The sequence below is a fragment of the Oryctolagus cuniculus genome, chromosome 15, assembly GCF_964237555.1.
Source record: "Oryctolagus cuniculus chromosome 15, mOryCun1.1, whole genome shotgun sequence".
Lineage (NCBI taxonomy): Eukaryota > Metazoa > Chordata > Mammalia > Lagomorpha > Leporidae > Oryctolagus > Oryctolagus cuniculus.
In genome coordinates this window covers 78,527,040-78,542,533 of record NC_091446.1, presented here as the reverse complement: position 1 = coordinate 78,542,533, position 15,494 = coordinate 78,527,040, and the positions used below count along the sequence as shown (strand labels likewise).

General features: G+C 47.0%; 1 non-coding gene across 1 annotated transcript; it reads right to left on the bottom strand.

Moving 5' to 3' along the window:
• Positions 1-8,659: 8,659 nt before the first annotated feature.
• LOC127484316 (U6 spliceosomal RNA) lies at positions 8,660-8,762 on the bottom strand. Its single transcript, XR_007911185.1, has one exon. It is a non-coding gene; the product is annotated as a U6 spliceosomal RNA (small nuclear RNA).
• Positions 8,763-15,494: the final 6,732 nt, after the last annotated feature.

Below are 15,494 nucleotides of genomic sequence, written 5' to 3'. Positions count from 1 at the left end.
GGGAGTGAACCAGTGGGTAGAAGATCTCTCTCTCTCTCTCTCTCTCTCTCTCTCTCTTTTAGTCTCTCCCTCCCTCTTTCTGTAACTCTGCCTTTCAAATAAATAAAATGAATCTTTAACAAAAATAGTTTGATCATTTCTTATCAACTTTAACATATATGAGGGACTTTCCAAAACTACATTGGAAATGCATATTATGAAAAATCTATGCATGGATTTCACATTTTTATACCACCAAATAAACATCTTTTAATTCAAATTTCTATGAACCTTTTTTAAAAGATTTATTTATTTATTTATTTATTTGAAAGAGTTACAGAGAGGGAGAGGCAGAGACAGAGAAAGAGAGATCTTCCATTTGTTCATTCACTCCCTAGATGGCTGCAATGGCCAGAGCTGCTCCGATCCGAAGCCAGGAGCCAGGAGCTTCCTCCAGGTCTCCCATGTGGGTGCAGGGGCCCAAGCACTTGGGCCAGCTCCCACTGCTTTCCCAGGCCATAGCAGAGAGCTGGTTGGAAAGTGGAGCAGCTGGGACTCGAACCGGTACCATATGGGATGCCGGCACCGCAGGCGGTGGCTTTACCTGCTATGCCACAGCTCTGGCCCTTCTATGAGCCTTTTGAAGTATCCTCATATGGTCCAGCAATTCCGTTCTTAGGCTTTTATTAAAAAGAAGTGAAACCTCATATCTAACAAAAAGATGCATACAATAGTATGAATACAAACTGTTCTCACAAAAGACAAACTGAAACTAATCTAAATACTAATTAGCAGAAGAATGAACACACAAACTGGAATGTATCCATGCAACGGTACACCAGCAGGCAACACAAAGGAGAAGAACTACTGATACACACAACTTCTTAATTAAAAAGAACAAATTGCTTTTATTTTAAAGGTGGAGACACAGAGAAAGATCTGCCACCCTCTGGTTCACTTCTAAAAGCTCACAACAGCCAGACCTGGGCTAGGCCAAAGCTAGGAGCCAGAAACTCCATCCAGGTCCCCCATGTGGGTGGCAGGAGCCAACCACGGAAGCCACCACCTGGTACCTCCCAGGATATGCAGTAGTAGGAAGCCAGAATCGGGAAAAGAGCCAGGACTTGAACACAAGTTTTTCAATCCAGGATACAGGCATCCCGAGTGGCATCTTACCTGCTAAGCCAAGTGCCCGACCGCTTTTTAATTACAGCTTATTTGTTTTAGAGTTGGAGAGGCAGACCAGGAGAAAGAGAACTCCCGTCTACTGGTTCACTTCCCAAGTTGCCTGCAACAGCCAGGGTCGGGCCAGGCGGAAGCCGGGAGCTGGGAACTGCACACAGGTCTCCTGTGGGTGGCAGGAACCCGATTGCTTGAAGCATCACCACTGCCTCCCACTGCCTCCCGGGTGTGGGAAATGGTCTAACGCTTATCCAGAGCATGCATCTGGCAAAACACACTGAGCGCAAAACTTAACGATTTGTGCATTTTGTTGCATGTAAATTGTCCCTGAATACATTGATGACAAATAAAGTTGCCTTGAGCATTCGTGTGAACTTAAGTTTTAATTTCTCTGATGAAGCCTAGGAATGCACCACTGGATAATATAAGTGCATGCTTAGCTTTGGTTTTTAAGAAACTGATCCTATTTTCCAGAGTGGCTGTGTGTGCCATCTTACGTTCCCACAAGCAAGGGACGAGGACCTGCTTTCTCTCCGCAGGTTGCCAGTCACCGTTTGTGTCATTGTTGTTCATCTGAACTGCTCTTATGGGTGTGCAGTGATTTCTCTTGATGATCTTACCTTGCATTTCCCCAAAGGCTAGTGATGTTAAATGCCAGTTCATGTGCTTGTTTGCTTCGGCCATGAAATCTCTCCCTGTATCTACTGCCCATTTTCTAATTGAATTATGTTTTACTGTTGAGGTGCAGATTCCTTTATATGGTCTGGATATGCCCAAGTCCTCTGTCAGCTACGTCTCCTCTCTGCATCCTCCCAGCAGAATCCTTCAAAGAGCCAGCATTCTTGATTTTGACAGTTTTCTCTTTTATGGATCATGGCTTTGGAGCCATGAACACCTTTCACTGAGTCCAGAACGCAGAATAGCTTCCCCCATGTTCTGGCAATAGCTTCAAACTGGAAAACAACCGAAATATTCCTCAACAGCTGGATGTTCAAGCAAACAGTTATATCCGCACCAATATCCAGCCATAAAAGGAACAAATTATTGATACCTGCAAGCAATTGGTTGGATCTCAAGGGCTAAGTGAAAAAAAAAGCTGATCTAAAAACGTCATACAATTCGTTTGGATAATATTCCTCAAATGACAAAATTAGAAAAATGGAAAATGAATGAGTGGTTGCCAGGCACTGGTGGGGGGTTGGAGGTCAAGGGTATTGATGCAGGCGATAGCCAGGGGAGGATTTTGTAGTGATGGAACAGTTCCATGCATTGAGTCTAAGAGTTCTTTACTTACTCTGGATAGAAGTCCTGGATCAGCTATGCGATCATCAAAATTTTCTCGCATGTGTAAGTTGCCTTTTGACTTTATTCTTTTTAAAGATTTATTCTATTTATTTGAAAGGCAGAATGTTCATACTATACACTAAACGCATGGGGCTCTATGGAAAGAAAGAGGTCGGCTAACCTCATGGAAAGCGGAAATTAAACATGCAAAGGAGATACTGGCTTTGTTAAACTCCAATATGCTTTCAGAAGAAGTGACCATGGAAACTGCTCAGGCCACCAATGGATGGAGAGTTATATATCTATAGTCCAGTGAAATGACCTGGATGACCAGGCAGCAAAGCGGGAAGCCAACTCCCAATGCAAAGACTCTGGCACTTATTCCAAGTGTGGATTTATCCCTGTGGAAATGCCAGTACACAGAAATAGATCTGGAGAGGGCAAACAGATGAGGGTCTTAGACAGGTACTCAAGAGATGGAGATGGAGAACACTAAGGAAAGCTGGATTTATAATAATAATAATAAAGAATCATATTTGCTGCCTATTGCAGGCCTAACACACTAAGGACTGCCCAAAAGGTTGTCCAGAATGATCTTAGTTGTGCTAAAAATAATCCAAAATCAGGACTTCCTCTAGCAATCAAAGGAGTTCACACTCAAGGAGCATAACCAGGGAATGATTGACAAGTAGACTTTCCCGTCATGCCAAGAGTAGCATCAATTACAGCCATTTGTTAGAATGTGTAGACACCCTTATTGGATGGGTTGAGGCATAGTTCAAGCCAAAGCAAAAAGGCTAAAGCAATGAAAGCTTTGCCCAAATAAATCACTCCCCAGTTTTGGATGCAATTTTCAATTTAAAGTGACAGTGGAGGAGCCTTCATAGCCAAAGTTACCCCAGAAGTGATTGGAGCTCTTGAAAGACATTCAAAGCTATATGCTTCTTGGAGGCCCCAGGCCAGTGGCAAGTTTGAAAACAAGACTCATCTCATGCCTTTTGAAATATAATCACAAAAATATGTCAAGAAACCAACTCAACATGGGACAAGGTTCCTTAGAATAAGAGTGACCCCTAGAAGCAAGCTCCAGTTAAGCCCCTATGAGACCTTCTTCAAGATGGAATAGTATTGTAATCTATAGGATGATCACGGTATAAAAGAATTAAACACTGTAGGTGCCATGTTGTTCATCATATGTAAGTAGGATTCTAGCCATTTCCTGTTTGCCTCCACCACCTGAGCCCAGGACACTGGGTACTCCTCAAGACTTGGAAAAGTCACCACCCCAGAGGTCAGCTACAAGCCAATGTCTCTGTGAAGTTCTTTCTGGGACCCGTTCATCAGTAAAGCTAAAGAGAGTTAAACCTGGAGTTAAACAGGTTAAACAGTTAAAAACAGAGTTAAACACTGCACCTGAGGAAAAATTAGACCTGTTAATGGTCGAGGAGCACAAGGACCCAATCATCCAAACCCCAGGTGACCGTGGAATCCTACTGAGGATTTCTCCCTGCGAAATTACCCTCGTGAACACTTAGCTGATCTCCCATTACTCTTAGAAAGGAAAGCGATAAGATAAGGTAAGGGCTGACTACTTGCTGGACCATTGCTTGCCTTGTAACTTTGGGGTAAGCTAGTTTGCCCGCTAGGTAAGATGCCTTTGTCTAACTATCATCTGTGCTCAAGCAATGACAGCTAATTCTTTGATAAGGATCTCCCAAGCCATAGCCAAAACTGAAAACCTACTAAAACCTAAATTTTTAAAATATTTATTTATTTATTTATTTGAGAGGTAGAGTTACAGAGAGAGGGAGAGACAGAGAGAAAGGTCCCTCATCTGCTGGTTCACTCCCCAGAGAGCTGCAACGGCCAGAGCTGAGGATCCAAAGCCAGGGGGCAGGAACCTCCCTCAGGTCTCCCAGGCAGGTGGGTGCAGGGGCCCAAGCACTTGGGCCATCCTCCACTGCTTTCCCAGGCCATAGAAGAGAGCTAGATGGGAAGTGGAGCAGCTGGGACTCGAACTGGAGCCCATGTGGAATTCCGGTGCCACAGGCAGAGGCCCAGCCCACCACCCATAGCGCCAGCCCCAAAACCTAAATTTTCAAAACCTCACAGGGGCCTTGTGTGCTCCATTTGCATGCGTTTCTGTTTGTGGGTTTGGACAATGGTCCTGGGCCTGCCTGTCTTGACAGCGGGCAGACAAGCGGTATCAGCGTCCACAACTCTAGTGCTGCCCATCATGGGACTAGGTCCTTCTAAGAAGCCATCTGGGGCTGGGGTAGAGGGTAGGGGGTGGCAGTCGGGATGGTGGGAGAAGGAGGAGGCAGCGAATCATTTATAAATGGCGCCTAAGATCTTTCTAGAGAGAAAGACAGAGGTCTCTCTCTCTCTCTCTCCATCTGTAACTCTACCTCCCACATAAATAAATAAATGGCACCCAAGCGGGACCCAAAGCCTAAATTCCAGGATGCTAAGCAAGGATTGTGCTTTTGTGGGTCTCTTCTTTATGAAGCAACGTATGGAAAGGCTGCTATAAAGGACAAACAAGTGGACTACTTCCTACATAACAGTGGTTGGAATAAACGCTGGGATGCCCGGGTTCCAGACAGCAGAGCCCTCAGACATGGGGCCACCCATCTGCAGGCACAGGGAGCGCGTCAGGAAGCCAATCAGGAGCAGGTGTGCAGAGGGGAGGAGGCAAGGGGCCGCTCCAGGAAAGAGAAAAACGTAGACGGGAAAGAAAGAAGAACACAGAGCGAACAACTGGGAGTGGAGTTGGCGGTGGCAGCAGTGAGACAGTTGGATCCCACCACTGAAAATGGAGAAACGTGGGGCTGGTGCTGTGTGCAGCGGGTTAACACCCTGGCCTGAAGCGCCAGCATCTCATATGGGCACCAGTTCGAGACCCAGCTGCTCCACTTCTGATCCAGCTCTCTGCTGTGGCCTGGGAAAGCAGTAGAAGATGGCCCAAGTCCTTGGGCCCCTGCACCTGCGTGGGAGACCCGGAAGAAGCTCCTGGCTCCTGGCTTTAGAACGGAGCAGCTCCGGCCATTGTGGCCAACTGGGAAATGAACCAGTGGATGGAAGACCTCCCTCTCTCTCTCTCTCTGCCTCTCCTTCTCTCTCTGTGTGTAACTCTGACTTTCAAATAAATAAATCTTAAAAAAAAAAAAGTACAAACGAAACAGAAAGGAAATGGAGACACATGCACAGACAGAGTGTTAGTCAGTAAAGACTCCTGCGGAGCTACAACCGTGGTTCGCTGATGACTGGGACTTAATCACCTGACTAAAACAGCCCCTTCCTCTTCCTGCCCAGAGACTGTGGATTCCACTCTGGAGGAGCAGGCAATGACGAGAAACACAGGTAATAGGGAACACGCTGTTAGTGAAGCTGTGGCAGGAATGAGACAATGTTGGGCACTCAGCTGACCCGCACACCTCGCCGCCGGCCCGATGCGCCCTTGGCCCAGGTGTCTGGAGCGCCACACCTACCGCAATTGTTCAGAGCAATGCTGGCGTAGACAGCTCTGGAGGGAAGAGCCTTGCTCTATTACCAAGTCAGCTTCACGACTTCCTCAAGGCCCCGGCACAGAATTCTACAACTTTCTTCAGCGCCAGCGATGCTGAGGTGGGTCCCCCTGAGGGCCACCGGGCAGTCTCACTCACTAACGTTTGCATCTCTCTGAACAGTTTTCTTTTTTTCATTTCAAAGTGTATTTGGTGATGGACGACAGAAGGACATGTAGAAGGTTTTGTTTTTTGTTTTGTTTTGTTTTGTTTTGACAGGCAGAGTGCACAGTGAGAGAGAAAGAGAGACAGAGAGAAAGGTCTTCCTTTACTGTTGGTTCACCCTCCAATGGCCGCCGCGGCCAGCGCACCGCGCTGATCCGAGGGCAGGAGCCAGGTACTTATCCTGGTCTCCCATGGGGTGCAGGGCCCAAGGACCTGGGCCATCCTCCACTGCACTCCCAGGCCATAGCAGAGAGCTGGCCTGGAAGAGGGGCAACCGGGACAGAATCTGGCGCCCCGACCGGGACTAGAACCTGGTGTGCCGGCGCCGCAAGGTGGAGGTTTAGCCTATTGAGCTGCGGCGCCGGCCGCTGTAGAAGGTTTTATTGCCTAGTTGACAAAGGTGCTTTTCAATGCTGGTGGTTCTAGTCCTTTACCACTATGCCTTTTTTTTTTTTTTAAGATTTTATTTATTTGAGAGGTAGAGTTACAGAGAGAGAGAGAGAGAGAGAGAGAGAGAGAGGTCTTCCATCTGCTGTTTCACTCCCCAAATGGCTGCAACAGTCAGAGCTACACCAATCCAAAGCCAGGAGCCAGGAGCTTCTTCCAAGTCTCTCACACAGGTGCAGGGGCCCAAGGACTTGGGCCATCTTCTACTGCTTTCCCAGGCCATAGCAGAGAGCTGGATTGGAAGTGGAGCAGCCAGGACTTGAACTGGCGCCCATATGGAATGCCGGTGCCGCAGGGGTTGGATTAACCTACTACGTCACAGCGCTGGCCCCACTGCACACTTTTATAATAAGTGATAATACTATAGGACACGGAGCTCTGATTCCTGGTGCCGAAGGCTCAGTTGAGTGTGTGTAAGTGAACACACTCGTCCATTTGTGCCCTTTTTCTTGATGATACTTTAAGTAAAGAGCCCATCCTTGGCAAGTCAGCCGTGTGGTTCCTTAGGCACTTTATCTTTGCTCAGTGTGTTGAAGAATGACGGCTGGTTTCATGATTTTTGTATTTGTGTTTCATGCATGTTTTAACACAATAAATGCAATGCATTGAGTAGCTATGGTTTTCTGGAAAAGTTGATCTTTCAGGAAGTGTTTTTGGATCTTCAATTCTTTCTTTACATTTCAACAAACAAAAGCCACGTGGCCCCAAGAACCAGGGTTTAATCAGCTCCATGCTCCTTTCAGTTGGCTTCCTCAGGATGCCGGAGATTTTCTTTGAGATCGCAAATTTTCTTTCTTGTTCTGTTACTGCTCTGATATTCTTCAAACTGAGATCTAGGCTCCCTAGTAGCCAGAGCCATCCTTGCCTTATTGATTCAAGAGTAAGGAATACATAGCAGAAGGAGGGATTTGTAGCCACAAGAACTAGGCCCAGCGGTTTGACTTTGTGGATAACTGTCTTGCAGATACAGCAGTTACAACCACATAACCAAAGGAGGAAGACCTACAGCTTCAAATAAGAACCCACGTTCCCTCCCTGCAGAACCAGGAGACCAGAGCATGGCCAGAGACGCTGATCCTCCACAACACACAGGCGGGACCCAGCCTGTTGTCTCTCTCCCCTAGCACAGAGTGTCCTTGGCCTGCTGTTTATCAGAAGGACTGTATTGAGGAGTGACATAGTATGGTTTTCTCCCTGTATGGCCACAACAGCTGGGGTTGGGCCAAACCAGGCCAAAACAAGGAGCCAAGAACTCCATTTGGATCTCCTATATGGGTGGCAGGGGCCCAAGCACTTGGACCATCATCCATAACTTTCCCAGGGAGCTGGAGTTGAATTGGTGTAACTGGGACTTGAACTTGCACTCTGATATGGAATACCGGTTTAACTTGCTATTTCCCGATGCCAGCCCCACACCTGGAGTTTGTCTTCCTAGGATGATGGGTTTCACTAACCAAATATTGCTCATAAACCATTTCAGCAATTTTAGAACTGTCACCAGACCAATTACTTTTTTTCATAATTTAGATTTTTTTTCTCTTCCATGGTGAGTCAGGATGCAGAGGGTTATTTTTTTTTTAATTTTTTTTTATTTACTTTAGAGGCAGAATTACAGTGAGAGGGAGAGACAGAGAGAGAGGTTTTCCATCTGCTGGCTCATTCCCCAAACGGTCACAATGGCCAGAGCCGGGTTGATCCAAAGCCAGGAGCCACAAGCTTCTTCCAGGTCTCCCAAGTGGGTGCTGGGACGCAGGGACTTGGACCATCTTCCACTGCTTTCCCCAGGCCATCAGCAGGGAGCTGGATCAGAAGTGGAGCAGCGGGACTCGAACCGGTGCCCACTAGGGATGCCAGTGCCACAAGCAGATGCTTAAGCAACTACATCACGATGCTGCCCCAGAGTGCAGAAGTTTTAATAAAGGAAGCTCTCACCAGAGACCATCCAAGGCCTCCATGAGTCCATGCGTGATGCTGGATTTTTGTCTTTGTTTGTTTGGTTGTTTGTTTCATGTAGGTTTATTGAGGACTTTATTTAGAAAAATATGGAACGCTTCACGAATTTGCATGTCATCCTTGCACAGGGGCCATGCTAATCTTCTCTGTATCGTTCCAATTTTAGTACATGTGCTGCTCAAGCGAGCTGGATTTATGTCTTTTTAAATGCCAATTTTGTTTCTCCAGTTCAAGTGCCTGGCACTGATAACTAAGAGCTTATCATAAATATTTGGACTTGGATGATGGCGTTCATTCAAACTGCACTGCTTAACAGTTCCAGTACTGGCTGACTTAGCAGGAAAATCTGCCAAAGTGTATCCTTGGTAGTACATTAATTCTTGTTCTTCTTGCTGTTGGATAAGCAGTTTCATAAAGCAACCAGTCTCTTCATTAGAGCTCTGGGAACCCTTATCCAGTCCTATGGTGTGGTCTTAAGGTTATCAGAAATCCGTACTTGTCAGAGTCTTCCCCACCTTTCCCATAAGTCTCACTGGAGACAGATGAGGAGGCTTCAAAGCTTTAACGATAAAGTAAAATGAAAAGATCATGTTCTTCTTCCATGAATTCCTGAACCCCTGGTGGGACTTTGAGGGTGATAGTTGCTTGCAAAAAGCTTTCAGGAAAAAAAGCAGCAGAACAAAGCAATTAGTGGAGGACAAGACTCAAAAAGGCTATGGGTAAAAATCTGATAAGCGATCATTATATCCAGCAATTGGTAGGGAGACTGGATAGTTTCTGTGGTGTCTAATATTTGTTTATTTGACAGATAGAGTTATAGACAGTGAGAGAGAGAGAGACAGAATGTGGTGTCTAATATTTTAACATAATAACCAAAATTATGACCACTAGCATACCAATTTCTAGGAATCTCATTTAATTTTTAGAGCAGTCTTATCAATATGCCCGTTAATGTAACTTACAGAAGATACGGCATCCCTTCTCATTGGACAACGCTTCCCATGTGATCCAACATATCAAATCATTCAGATCAGTTTGATGTTTTTTTCACAGAGTGAGAGATGTATCCGTCAGAGTGTCTAAGGGACCAACTGGAAAAATCCCAGAGAGAATTTGAGGTCAAGAAAAAGATTTACTTTAGAACTTAAGACTTACTTTGGGGAAATTTGTCAAGAATATTGGAAGTTTACAACGCCCAAAAAATAGCATCATAGGCCATGTGAATTGGTAGTCATTCACTTAATCGGTGGTGCTCTGAAGACTGCAAAGGCAGAGGCCGAAGCTTGCATAGTTATAGGCAAACCGTCACTTTTTAATAGAGAGGACTTCGATTTCCTAAGTAGTTAAAGACAACAAAAGCAACAGGATGCCTAGGAAACCATCTTTACAAAACAGAATTTTTGTAGGCCAGTTACCTAAAAGGTAAGTACTTACAATGTCCTATTAAGAGCAGATCAAGGCAGGCGCCCCGGCTCACTAGGCTAATCCTCCGCCTTGTGGCGCCGGCACACCAGGTTCTAGTCCCGGTCGGGGTGCCGGATTCTGTCCCGGTTGCCCCTCTTCCAGGCCAGCTCTCTGCTGTGGCCAGGGAGTGCAGTGGAGGATGGCCCAAGTGCTTGGGCCCTGCACCCCATGGGAGACCAGGAGAAGTACCTGGCTCCTGCCTTCGATCAGCATGGTGCGCCGGCCGCAGCGCGCCGACTGCAGCGCGCTGACCGCAGCGGCCATTGGAGGGTGAACCAACGGCAAAGGAAGACCTTTCTCTCTGTCTCTCTCTCTCTCACTGTCCACTCTGCCTGTCAAAAAAAAAAATAATAATAATAATTAAAAAAGAGCAGATCAATAGACCAAGAAAGCCTTGCCATTTTAACAGAGAGGGCCAAATTTTAGTCTTGGACCAGTGTCACTTTTTACATGATTGCTCAATTTTTTTTTTAATTTTTTTAAATTATTTTTTTTTTTTGACAGGCAGAGTGGACAGTGAGAGAGAGAGACAGAAAGAAAGGTCTTCCTTTGCCGTTGGTTCACCCTCCAATGGCCGCCGCAGCCAGCGCGCTGAGACCGGCGTACCACGCTGATCCGATGGCAGGAGCCAGGAGCCAGGTGCTTCTCCTGGTCTCCCATGGGGTGCAGGGCCCAAGCACCTGGGCCATCCTCCACTGCACTCCCTGGCCACAGCAGAGAGCTGGCCTGGAAGAGGGGTAACCGGGACAGAATCCGGCGCCCCAACCGGGACTAGAACCTGGTGTGCCAGCGCCGCAAGGCGGAGGATTAGCCTAGTGAGCCGCGGCGCCGGCCATGATTGCTCAATTTTTAGAAAAACTTCTAAATAATTTCCGGCTAATTATAGTCAGCTGGATAACATGTAAAATTCCTTTCACAAGATTCTTCTTCCCCAAAACTTTGGGTGAAACAATCATTCTACTTTATTTTTTTAAAGATTTATTTATTTATTTGAAATTCAGAGTTACACACAGAGAGAGGAGAGGCAGAGAGAGAGAGAGAGGTCTTCCATCTGCTGGTTCACTCCCCAGATGGCTGCAATGGACGGAGCTGGGCCGATCCGAAGCCAGGAGCCAGGAGCCAGGAGCCAGGAGCCAGGAGCTTCTTCCAGGTCTCCCATGCGGGAGCAGGGGCCCAAGGACTTGAGCCAACTTCTATTGCTTTCCCAGGCCATAGCGGAGAGCTGGATCAGAAGTGCAGCAGCTGGGACTTGAACCGGCGCCCGTATGGGATGCTGGTGGCTTTCCCCACTATGCTACAGCCCGGCCCCGTATATATATTCTAAACCTACATTCAGCAGTATCTCAACCTTAGGAAGACTCAGACAGTTCATGAGTACCTCTGAGTTGACATGTCTTTAAAACTTCGTGTTACTGAGAAAGAACTTTGAACCTACAACAAGTCCATCTATAAACTTTTATCTCATTCCAACAGTGGGTTGAGTCGGGAGACACTTGTTCTTTTCTTTATTTTTATTTTAATTGATCTCCCTGGTGACTTCCCTCTGCAACTGTTAGCTAGGTTGCTCATTGTGATTGTGATTTTTTTTTCCTTCTAACTTTGTAACTGGAGTAATTAGAGTGAATTGGTTTGGGGCCTGCAAGACTGGGGGTTAGAAGGGGTCCCTCTGGCCCAAACAATCTTTGGTAGATTCCATTTAATAACCACCCAAAATTTAAAAACTGAATTCGCATTTCCAAAGGGATGACTGAGGTAGAACAAGGTAGAAAAGTGACATCTCAGAAGTACAGAGCTGGAACTTCACATCTGTGTACCACTGTTTGCCCAAACCAAGGAAGGAGGGGATGGGTACCCAGTTAAGACAGTGTGATGAAGCCGGTGCTGTGATGCAGTAGGTTAAGCCTCTGCCTGCAGCGCCGGCATCCCATATGGGTGCTGGTTCAAGTCCCAGATGCTCCACTTCCAATCCAGCTCTCTGCTGTGGCCTTGGAAAGCAGTGGAAGATGGCCCAAGTGATTGGGCCCCTACACCCACGTGGGAGACCTGGAGGAAGCTCTTAGCTCCAGGCTTCAGATCGGCTCAGCTCTGGCCATTGTGGCCATTTGGGGAGTGAACCAGCGGATGGAAGACCTCCCTCTCTCTCTCTCCCTCTCTCTGTCTGTAACTCTGCCTCTCAAATTAATAAATAAATTTTTAAAAAGAAAAAAAAAAAAAGCGTGACCAGCAAGCGTAAGCCAAGGCAGAGCTGTGCAGTGGTTGTAACTGCACCTCCCTGCCTGATATTTTCCTTCTGAGCCTTTTTGGCATGAAGCCCAGCCACAGAAAGTGTCCATTCAGCATTATCCAGTTCAGTCTCTTATAAATAAACTCGGGGGCCACTGATTCCAACACCATACTCACACAGTCTGGGCTTCACCGAGCCCTGGGAGAGGAGCAGGGCTGAGTGAGCTACAGAGTTTTAGATGAAGAAAAAGGGAAGAATTTCACAGGACATTGGTCCCTCACTGGAAGATGCTGAGTTTGACTGGAATTTAATAGATTTCCAAAGCAATTGGAGCTTGGGAGAAAAAAATCCAGTCCCTACTAACTTCCTCTCTTGTGTCATCCCAAGATGAAAAGGTGGTTGAGCAAGAAGGTTAATGAGCTCCGAGCGTGGAGATAAAAATGCGTAGAGAGGAGCAGTCGGCTAGTTTCACCAGGAGAAAACCCGCTTTGGCCACGACCCTCCTTGCTGCATAGCTTTCCTCTTGCCTTCTGCAAAGAATTTTCAGGGGAAGGAAATTTTGATGCATAGAATCTTTTAGATGCCTCCACATACAGAGAATACGTCTGATTGCTGCTTTTCCAATGCTTGCTAAAAAATTTAAAAAAAAAAAGCTTTTTATCCCCAATGAGAACCTCCCACCACTGTAACCACTTCAATTGGAGTTATTTCTAGGGACATGAACCTTTCTTCCAAAATACATGCTCCAGCCTCCTAAAGGTCGACACATACAATTAGCTGTGGTCCCACAAGGTGGGCTCCCAGGCTCCTTGAACCGTGACGATGCACTTGTTAGGTAGCAGGAAGATGTTAGCCCATGTGGGTATGCGGGGTGGAAGAAAATGGGCATGCTTGTGCCGTGGGAACTGGAAAGAAGCCTTGTCAGCAGGCCAGCAAGTATACCCTAAAGCACTGCTCTTGCTTACTCACCTCTTAGTGGATCCCGGTCTCTCCCTGGGGACAGCCGATTCCCAGGGGCATCTTCCCCCACATACATCAAGAGGTCCAATAACACTGCGCTGATGAGGTCCTGGGAGGACTTTCAGGAACTCCATCCCCAGGAAGCCCTCCATCGAGCCAGTTCCCAGAAGAGGGAGGAGGGAGGAGAAACTGGCGTGGGGGATGGGGAACCATACCCATACCCATAAGAACACCACTCTGAATGTAGGCCGGATCCCTCTGCCTCACGTTGGAACTCCTTCTGTGCAAAGCCAAGCCTCTGGGCAGCCCTCTCTGGTACCACAATGCAACCCTGAACCCAGCTGCAGTTTCTGTCTAACCCCATCAGACACTTGAGGCCTCTTAGTTGAGTCTGATTCGGTTCAGCACCGACACCAATGTGAATCAGCATCTGGATTGGGTTCCAGTTTTACCAGTGAACTCATCAGTCCTCCCAGGCCCCAGGCCATCCCAGGCCCTGTGGCAGCACCCACAGACCCTGGGTACCCACCTCAAGGTCAGGCACCCTCGCATAGGGCAAAATCAGACTCCAACGCCAACCAGGAAGGTCAAGGGCTTCACAGTAATGCAAGAGTCCCATCCTAGAAGAACTTGCCTGGGGCTTAGTGAGGAGGCCGAGGGACCTCAGAGGGGCCAGAAACTCCTCTCCTGTGGCCTCCAAGGAGTGGAAGAAAGTTGGGTCCTACCCGAAACTGTCAGAACACAAATCACAAATAATGTAGTTGAAAAATCTCCATGGACATTATTCACGATTCCAAAGCCAACTTTTGAACTCAGTCCAGATCAAACAAACTCAGAGAGCTCAAAACACAAACCTGTAGGGCTTCAGAGTCTGGGAGAAAATGGCCCAGGATCCCCAGTGGCTGGGAGCAAGGGACACAGGTACCTCTCTCGGTCCCTTTATGCTCCCGGGTGGGGGTCACTGGAAGCTCTACTTTGGACCCCACTTCTGACACTGATCTGATAAAAGAGGAACTTTAAAGAAATTAAGTTGCTTTTAAAATTTTTACTTGCTTATTTTCGAGAAGCATAGAGACAGATCTCCCATCCGCTGGTTCACTCCCCAAAACATCCAGGTCTGGGCCAGGACAAAGCCTGGAGCCAGGAACTCAACCCAGCTCTCCCACACGGTGGCAGAGACCCAACTACTGTCCAGGGCGCACAGTAGCAGGAAGCTGGCATCAAGAGTGGAGCTGGGACTTGACCCAACATCTTGACTACTATGCCAAACACCTGCCCTAACAAGGTAAATTTTATAGCATTTCATTGAGCAAGGAACAATGTGCAAATCAGTCAGCCCTCAGAAGTAGCACAAACTCAGAGGACTCCAGGGAGGCCATGTGCCTGAATAGCCCTTTTTTTTTAGGTTTCTTTATATACTTGAAAAGCAGAATTAGAGAGAGGCAGAGCCAGAGGTGGGGAGTCTTCCATCCACTGGTTCACTCCCCAAATGGCTGCAACGGCCAGAGCTGGGCTGATCCAAAGCCAGGAGCCAGGAGCTTCTTCCGGGTCTCCCACACAGGTGCAGGGATCCAAGGACCCGGCTCATCTTCTACTGCTTTCCCAGGCCATAGCAGAGAGCTGGATCGGAAGTGGAGCAGCCAGGATACCAGCACTGCAGGCGGCGGCTTTGCTGGCTACATCACAGCACCGGCCCCACTCCTAATACCACTAACAGAGAGAAGAAACAGGAGTGACACGTACGAAATGGAAGTGAGACAGAGACTACTCCACGGGCTTCAAGCCTGGTGTTTGCCTGATTTGAACAGTCAGCACCTGTGATAGGCTGAAGTCCAGCTTCACTGTAGTGATTGGCTGAGACAATCAGCTATTTGCTACAAAAGCAAATTTCTAAGTTAGGATTTCAGTTTTTTTGTGTTCCAAGTTAGATTGCAATTTATTACATAAGTGGCATGGAGGCTTCCTAAGCCTAAATTTAGTTTGGTTAAAACTGGAGTTCATTGAGTGTCATAAGTATGTAAATTAACGCCTTCCATCAAATTTGGGGCACTTATGACAAGGTATGTCTTCAAGGATTCTTCCTACCCCTTCTACTCTCCTTTCCTGGGATTCCCGACATGCAAGCATTGGAATGTTTGTTGATGTCCCACAAACTGCTGAAGCTCTATTCTTGTTTTCTTCAATTTTATATACTTATTTGTTTATTTTTAAATATTTTTAATCTTTTTAGCTTATTTATTTGAAAAGCATAGATTGGAGAGAGAGTGCAA